This window comes from Dreissena polymorpha, chromosome 6 (genome assembly GCF_020536995.1).
Source record: "Dreissena polymorpha isolate Duluth1 chromosome 6, UMN_Dpol_1.0, whole genome shotgun sequence".
NCBI lineage: Eukaryota > Metazoa > Mollusca > Bivalvia > Myida > Dreissenidae > Dreissena > Dreissena polymorpha.
Window position 1 is genome coordinate 81,574,743 of NC_068360.1, and position 8,407 is coordinate 81,583,149.

The following is an 8,407-nucleotide window of genomic DNA, read 5'->3' on the forward strand; positions in this document are numbered from 1 at the left end:
GCATTAACATATTTTACATATATTAAACATTTAACACAGAGAAGGAATCCCGGTTGGCTGCAACAGTGCTATATACGAGTTATTTAGAACTTCCCCCTCCTGGATTGCACGCTGTAATGAATTGAAATGAACATTTTTTATGATAATAATGAAAAATACTGTGTCTTTTTTGCAAAAAAAAAACCTCATTTAGAAAATATAATGTAATAATATAATAATTTAAAGTGCATTATTGTGTAATGAGTATTTAATTTATTATACCTGCACAATATAATTTCATGACATGAAAGTTCATTCATATCACATTTTATGACAAACCATTTTTTTCAAATGGTTATATATGTACATTAAATAGCACATGCTTATCAGGGAAGAGGCTTTCCGCTTTTATTGTATTTTTCGTTTAAAGATCTCTCGCCTTAACAAAAATCCAGTTTTGGTAGAAATTGTCGTGCCTGATGAGCCTTTGCGGACTATGCACAGGCTAATGTGGGAGGACACTTTATGCACAGGCTAATCTGGGAGGACACTTTATGCATAAAGCTCATTTTCCCAGATTGAGGCTCATATAATTTTTTTTTAAATAATAAGATTGTGTAAATAATTCGAAATTGGGACTGTGAAAATACTAAATGTAAATAATATACACTAAATATATCAATAATACCTCATTTGTCTACACTGTTTTCTTAGTCTCCGATCACCATAGGATGAAATATAAAAATAATAATCCTGAAATAGAGATAAAAATTAAACAAGGGCTGTTTGGTAAACATGCATGCCCCCCCATATGGGCTGTCCGTTGTAGTGGCAGCCATTGTGTGAATACGTTTTTTATCACTGTGACCTTGACCTTTGACCTAGTGACCTGGAAATCAATAGGGGTCATCTGCGAATCATGATCAATGTACATATATAGTGTCATGATCCTAGACAAAAGCGTTCTTGAGTTATGATCCGGAAACAATTTTACTGTTTCGGGTCACCTTGACCTTTGACCTAGTGACCTGAAAATCAATATGGGTCATCTGCGAGTCATGATCAATGTACCTATGAATTTTCATGATCATAGGCGTAAGCGTTCTGGAGTTATCATCCGGACACCATTTAACTATTTCGGGTCACCGTGACCTTGACATTTGACCTAGTGACCTCAACATCAATAAGGGTCATCTGCAAGTCATGATCAATCTACCCATGAAGTTTCATGATCCTATGCATATGCGTTCTTGAGTTATCATCCGAAAACCATTTTACTATTTCGGGTCACCGTGACCTTTGATCTAATGACCTGAAAATCAATAGGGGTCATCTGCGAGTTATGATCAATCTACCCATGAAGTTTCATGATCCTAGGCATATGCGTTCTTGAGTTATCATCCGAAATCCATTTTACTATTTCGGGACACCGTAACCTTGACCTTTGACCTAGTGACCTCAAAATCAATAGGGGTCATCTGCGAGTCATGATCAATCTACTTATGAGGTTTCAAAATCCTAGGAGTATTCGTTCTTGGGTTATCATCTGAAAATCATTTTACTATTTCGGGTCACCATGACCTTGACCTTTGACCTTGTGACCTCAAAATCAATAGGGGTCATCTGCGAGTCATGATCTATCTAATGATGAAGTTTCATGATCCTAGGCGTATGCGTTCTTGAGTTATCATCCGAAAACCATTTTACTATTTCGGGTCACAGTGACCTTGACCTTTGACCTACTGACCTCAAAATAAATAGGGGTCATCTGCGAATCATGATCTATCTAATGATGAAGTTTCATTATTCTAGGCATATGCGTTCTTGAGTTATCATCCAGAAACCATTTTACTATTTTGGGTTACCGTGACCTTGACCTTTGACCTAGTGACCTCAAAATCAATAGGGGTCATCTGCGAGTCATGATCAATGTACCTATGAAGTTTCATGATCCTAGGCCCAAGCGTTCTTGAGTTATTATCCGGAAACCACCTGATGGATGGACCGACAGACCGACCGACCGACATGTGCAAAGCAATATACCCCCTCTTCTTCGAAGGGGGGTATAATAATACATGGTTTTACTTTATCCCACAGTACTGCTGCATTAATTATGATGACAAATATTGAAAATGAAATAAAAATTTAATACGTTTCGATTCATTTAAATACAATTTAAATGCAACTAGTAATGGCGCGGCAGAAGCCGACGCGTATCCCCACGCCGCATGTTTGACCCAGGGGCGCCCCCGCGTTGGTAATGGGGCCATGCATAGTTGAGATTGACTGTATTGTCATAAGAGAAGTTCAGTATCAATTAGAAGTGAAACGGTGTAGAAATGAAGAAATTATAGTAAAAGGCAATTTTGGGAGGGCGTGGCCTATGTGGGCGGGGCGCCCCAGGGTTAATAATTGGGCCATGCGAAGTTGAGATTGACTGTATTGTAATAAGAGAGGTTCAGTATCAATTTGAAGTAAATCGATGTACAAATGAAGAAATTATACTAAAAAGCAATTTTGGGTGGGCGTGGCCTATGTTGGCGGGGCGCCCAAGGGTTGGTAATGGGGCCATGCCTAGTTGAGATTGACCGTATTGTCATTAGCGAGGTTCAGTATCAATTTAAAGTGAATCGGCGTAGAAATGAAGAAATTATAGTAAAAGGTAATTTTAGGTGGGCATGGCCTATGTTGGCATGGCCTATGTGGGCTGGTTGCCCCAGGGTTGGTAATGGGGCCATGCATAGCTGAGATTGACCGTATTGTCATAAGAGAGGTTCAGTATCAATTTGAAGTGAATCCGTGTAGAAATGAAGAAATTATAGTAAAAGGCAATTTTGGGTGGGCGTGGCCTATGTGGGCGTGGCCTATGTGGGCGGGGTGCCTCAGGGTTGGTAATGGGGCCATGCATAGCTGAGATTGACCGTATTGTTATAATAGAGGTTAAGTATTAATTTTAAGTGAATCGGTGTAGAAATGAAGATATGATAGTAAAAGACAATTTCGGGTGGGCCTGGCCTATGTGGCCGGTGCGCCCCAGGGTTGGTAATGGGGCCATGCATAGTTGAGATTGACCTTATTGTCATAAGAGAGGCTCAGTATCAAGTTGAAGTAAATCGGTGCAAAAATTCAGAAGTTAATGTAAAATAACATAAAAAATGAGTGAAAATCTCTGACCCGTCCCCGTCCCAACCCCCATAACTTTTGACCCAGGGGTCAGATCAAAATTCCGTCACTGTCACCGTCGCACATATGCTCATAGCTACCATGTATGTAAGTTTCCAGGTTCTAGTGCTAATAGTGTATGAAGAGCAGGTGGCCAGGACGGACGGACAGACGCACATCACCACAATATCCCCACTTTTTTATGAAAAACGTGGGGATAATAAACATAACTTATATGCTATATTAAATCAAATTAAGTTAGAAAAGAAATAAAACGCATCGAAAAAAGTATCCGTTGTCGGCAGGATTCGAACTTGCGCGGGAAAATCCCAAAAGATTTCAAGTCTATCGCCTAAACCACTCGGCCACGGCAACTTTACACTGGCTCTTCAGTCTTCGAAGAAATCGCGGGAAATCATTATGGGTGTGCTACTTTGAAATTTGCAATTTTACAACAATACATGTAACAATTCAGTTTTTACTGCAAATAATGCATTACTAAAAAGTGGCAGGTGGAAAACAACTTATATATACTCAAGAACTTTAAGTGTTCTAGTTTTTCATGTTTGTTTTTTTATCAAAATGTATTCATCGTTTTCAAAACCTATTGCAATACCAGTTAACAGTAGTGCAGAAATAGATATCATGGTTAGCATACATACACAGAATAAATTTGTAATTTTAAACTAAACAAAATGATATGTAACATTACAGTTATTTCTATTTTAGTAACATTTCAATAGGTATAACATATCTTCTATTGAGCTTGCATGATGATTAAGCTGAACGGAATTCGCTGGGGAGGGATATCAGGTTTAGTCTATTTGAGGCATATCAACCCTCACCAAGTTCATTTCTTTGTTTTATCAATGACAGGAACAAAGAAACGCTGATTGTTTTTTTATGATAAAACCTATTGAAGAACAATGTGCTTATACGCTTATGGCTGCCTTTTGTATGCTGACATTTGTTTTAAATTTGAATTTCAAACTACAAAGTCATTTAAAGTGACAAACCGGTACCTTCAATGAATATGTAAAGCTATACTTGTTAAACAATAGATAATATTTTGAACCAATAATGCATTGACAATTAAGATAGACAATATAATTTCATGTGTTAAGCTATTGAGCGGAAACAATATTTTACTGCAGTAATTTTGAATTGCAAAACAAACACCATGTGCAATGCAAAGTGCCATTATAATAGCATAAATAAATATCAATTTATTAGGCTTAAACCAGTTGTGTATTATTCATTACACATATCATATAGACCTTGAATCCAGCCATCACACCATTATTTAGTCATTATAATTTATTGACTATGATATAAATTTTCACATTTTCAATGATCACTTTTAAATAAATCAGCTCTTTTTGTTTCATTCAACTGAGTAATTCAATTTTGGGTGGGCGTGGCCTATGTGGGCGGGGTGCCCCAAGGTGGTAATGGGACCATGCATAGTTGAGATTGACCGTATTGTCATTAGACAGGTTCAGTATCAATGTGAAGACAATCGGTGTAGAAATGAAGAAATTATAGTAAAATAACCTTAAAAAATGAGTAAAAATCTCTGACCCGGCCACACCCCAACCCTAATAACTTTTGACTCAGGGGTCGATCAAAATTACAAATCGTGCAGGTTCGCTCATATGCTCATATCTACCATGTGTGTAAGTTTCAAGGTTCTAGTGCTAATAGTGAAGGAGGAGATAGTGGCCAGGACGGACGGGCGGACAGACGGACGGACATCGGAGATAACCACAACATCCTCAAGCTTTTCAAAAAGCGTGGGAATAAAGACAATTTTGGTTGGGTGTGGCCTATGTGGCCGGGGCGCCCCAGGATTGGTAATGGGGCCATGCATAGTTGAGATTGACTTTTGTCATAAAAGAGATTCAGTATCAAGTTGAAGTGAATCGGTGTAGAAATTAAGAAAATATAGTAAAATGCAATTTTGGGTGGGCATGGCCTATGTGGGCGGGGCACCCCAGGGTTGGTAATGGGGCCATGCATAGTTGATATTAACTGTATTGTCAGAATCATATTCATACAGGTCTTCACTCATAGTTCATTAGTGACTGTGTAATCTATAAAATATACAAAATTTCTATCAATAGGAACGACTATCTGTATCAATGATATTTTCAATAATTATGTAAAATAAATGAAATTTGGTATAAATAAAGTTTGGTACAAATCGTAAAATTTTGTTTCATAAATAAAACAGTTATATTCGATTGTTATCCTTAATGTTTACACAAAAACAAGTTCAATGGGTTCAAACAAATAAAAAAAACATACACAAGTGTAAGTATGTTAATTATATTATTAAACAAACCAATAAACTTATCAAGTGTTACAGCCTAGTTGTTGTTGTTGTTGTTTGTTTACAATGTAACAGTTACCTCCCTTGTTGTATTTTACCAGGTAATTTTAAAATAACAAACATAACATATACGCGCAAAATATTTCAGATTCTTATTTATTATTATGTAAAGTATACATTTTTCTTCTAAATAAAACCAATTAATACTAAGAATTCGTTATATAACAAATAAATAATTTAAAATGAAAACTTACCATTAAAAATTGGCAAAGAAATCAACGCGATCGCGAAATATGTTGGTCAAATTCTTCAAGTTTGTTCATCGTTCTATTAAATCCATTGTACTTTTTATTTGCTAAAACTACGTTTTCAACGAGTAATTGACGCGTACTTTGGCAACCTACAGTGGAGTCGGTTTTCCTGAATATACAAAAAACTTATCTGCCCTGAATTAGGTAGGTGCGGTGGTTGCTACTACAAAGTCGATAACGATGTGTTTTTCGATACAGAATACACTGTTTCAAATTTGAACATAAAACATGTCAGCGAGGAAAGTGTGTTGAAACATTGTCGTGTTTTTTTTTAGGGTGCATGCAAAGGATAACATCCGTAGGTTGCCATTCAGGTAAATTTAACATGTTTATGAAGTTTATTCATTATTTTCCTCAATTTGTCTCGAACAGCGTCTGTTTAGTGAAGCGCACGGATTCTCTGCGCTGAACTGCACCCATGTTTATGAAGGGGTGCATATGGACTGCCAGAGCCGCCAAAGCAAAAATTATCAAAGGTTTTGGCAGTCCGTTTATATGGACTAAGGTCCATGTATTTTATGTGTTCAAGGTTATGTATCGTCATTGTATATGTTTTGTCATGTCTTATCTTGTTTTATATGTTTGTATTGATTTCAGATGCTTTGTTGGTTTAAATGATAGTCGGCAACTAGAATGTCATGTCTATTATTATTATAGCTAAAGAAACTTCAGCGTACAGTTTATATAGTATTGACAGACCTGTACGCTGAAGCCAACCCCGTATCAAAAGTCAACCAGAGTCATAACATATTTATGTCGCGCTATAAATCAAAGAAAGCACATTTTCTTGGATACATTTCTACATATATTGGTGAATGAATATAAATTACTGCATCGGGGATTATTTTAAGGTTCAAATGTTTCAAATGCATCTTACAATATATGAAAATAACTCTCATCAGTCTGAAATTCACAATTTTGACGCCATTGTCGCTTTCTCACGTGACGAGTTTTCATTTGGATACTTTCGGATCGACCTTGACATTTTTTGCTAAAATTGTAAACATTACTTTCGTTTTTGAAATCTATTATTTGTGATAAACAACTTACGTCTGGTGGATTATAAGACTGATTTCAGTGTGAATCAGGTAGTTTTAAATAATATTTACTTTGAGTTTGTATTTACACTAGAATTTGTTTACAAAACAAGCCAGAATAATCTTAAATACCGGGAAATGTCATTTTGAATTGAAAACACTTGAGCACATGGTATGTTACTAAAATAGAAATAACGTCATATGACCGTGAAATCTCGGGAGATTCGCATTTAAGTAAGTCTGTCACATCGCTGTTTTTCTTGATATGTAAAAGCAGAATAGATAAATTTTAAATAATTAAGATAGTATTTTGTGAAAGAATATATCAGTTAAATGTGAAAAATGTCAATCTTTCCGATCAAGTGGTTGATTTGAGCAATAACTAAATTTAAAAGCTGTTTTGGACCGGTCTTTGCTAACTGTCAACTTTTCGGGAATTTCTGGTTGACTTTCGTAATGGGGTTGGTCCATAACTATAAAGTCGCGCCAGTCAAAAATCATAAAAAGCGACATTTAAAGTTATGGTAGCCAGAACTATTATTATTATTAATATATAGGTTATTATTACAACAACAGACGATGCATGTTCTGTTAGTTGACAATAAAGTATCATGCCCTGACTGCTGTCATGAACATATAACACCAGGTAAAATATGTTCTATATGTTGACAACAAAATACCATGTTTTGGCTCTTGTCATGAACACATAACAACTGGCGGAGCATGTTCTATATGTTGGGAATAGAATACCATGCCTAGGCTGTTGTCATCAGCGTATAAAACAGCGGAGCATGTTCAATATGTTGACAAAAGAATACCATGCCTTGGCTGTTGTCATGAACGTATTACAATAGGCGGAGCGTGTTCGATATGTTGACATAAGAAAACCATGCCTTGGCTGTTGTCATGAACGTATAACAACGACGGAACATGGTCTGTAAGTTGACAATAAAATATCATGCCTTGACTGCTATCATGAACATATAACACCAGCTGTAGCATGTTCTATATGTTGACAACAGAATACCATGCCTTGGCTGTTGTCATGAACGTAAAACAATAACCGGAGCATGTTCTATATGTTGACAATAGAATAACATGCATTGATTGTTGTCATGTACGTATAACAACAGGCGGAGCATGTTCTATATGTTGGCAATATAATACCATGCCTTGGCTGTTGTCACGAGCGTATAACAATAGCCGCAGCATGTTCTATATGTTGACAATAGAATATCATGACTTGGCTGTTGTCTTGAACGTGTAACAACTGACGGAGCATGTTGTGTAAGTTGACAATAAAAAATCATGCCTTGACTGCTCGCATGAACATATGACATTAGGTGAAATATGTTTTTTACGTTGACAATAAAATACCATGCCTTGGCTGTTGTCATGAACGAATAACAACAGGCGGAGCATTCTCTATATTTTGGCAATATAATACCATGTCTTGGCTGTTGTAACGAGCGTACAACAACAAGCGGAGCATGTTCTATATGTTGATAATATAATACAATGCATTGGCTGTTGTCATGAACGTATAACAATAGGCGGAGCATGTTCTATATGTTGATAATAGAATA

At 36.4% G+C, this 8,407-nt stretch overlaps 1 non-coding gene across 1 annotated transcript; it reads right to left on the minus strand.

Moving 5' to 3' along the window:
* Positions 1 to 3,434: 3,434 nt before the first annotated feature.
* Positions 3,435 to 3,516, minus strand: Trnas-uga (transfer RNA serine (anticodon UGA)). The gene has a single exon. It is a non-coding gene; the product is annotated as a tRNA-Ser (tRNA).
* Between the last annotated feature and the right edge of the window lie 4,891 nt (positions 3,517 to 8,407).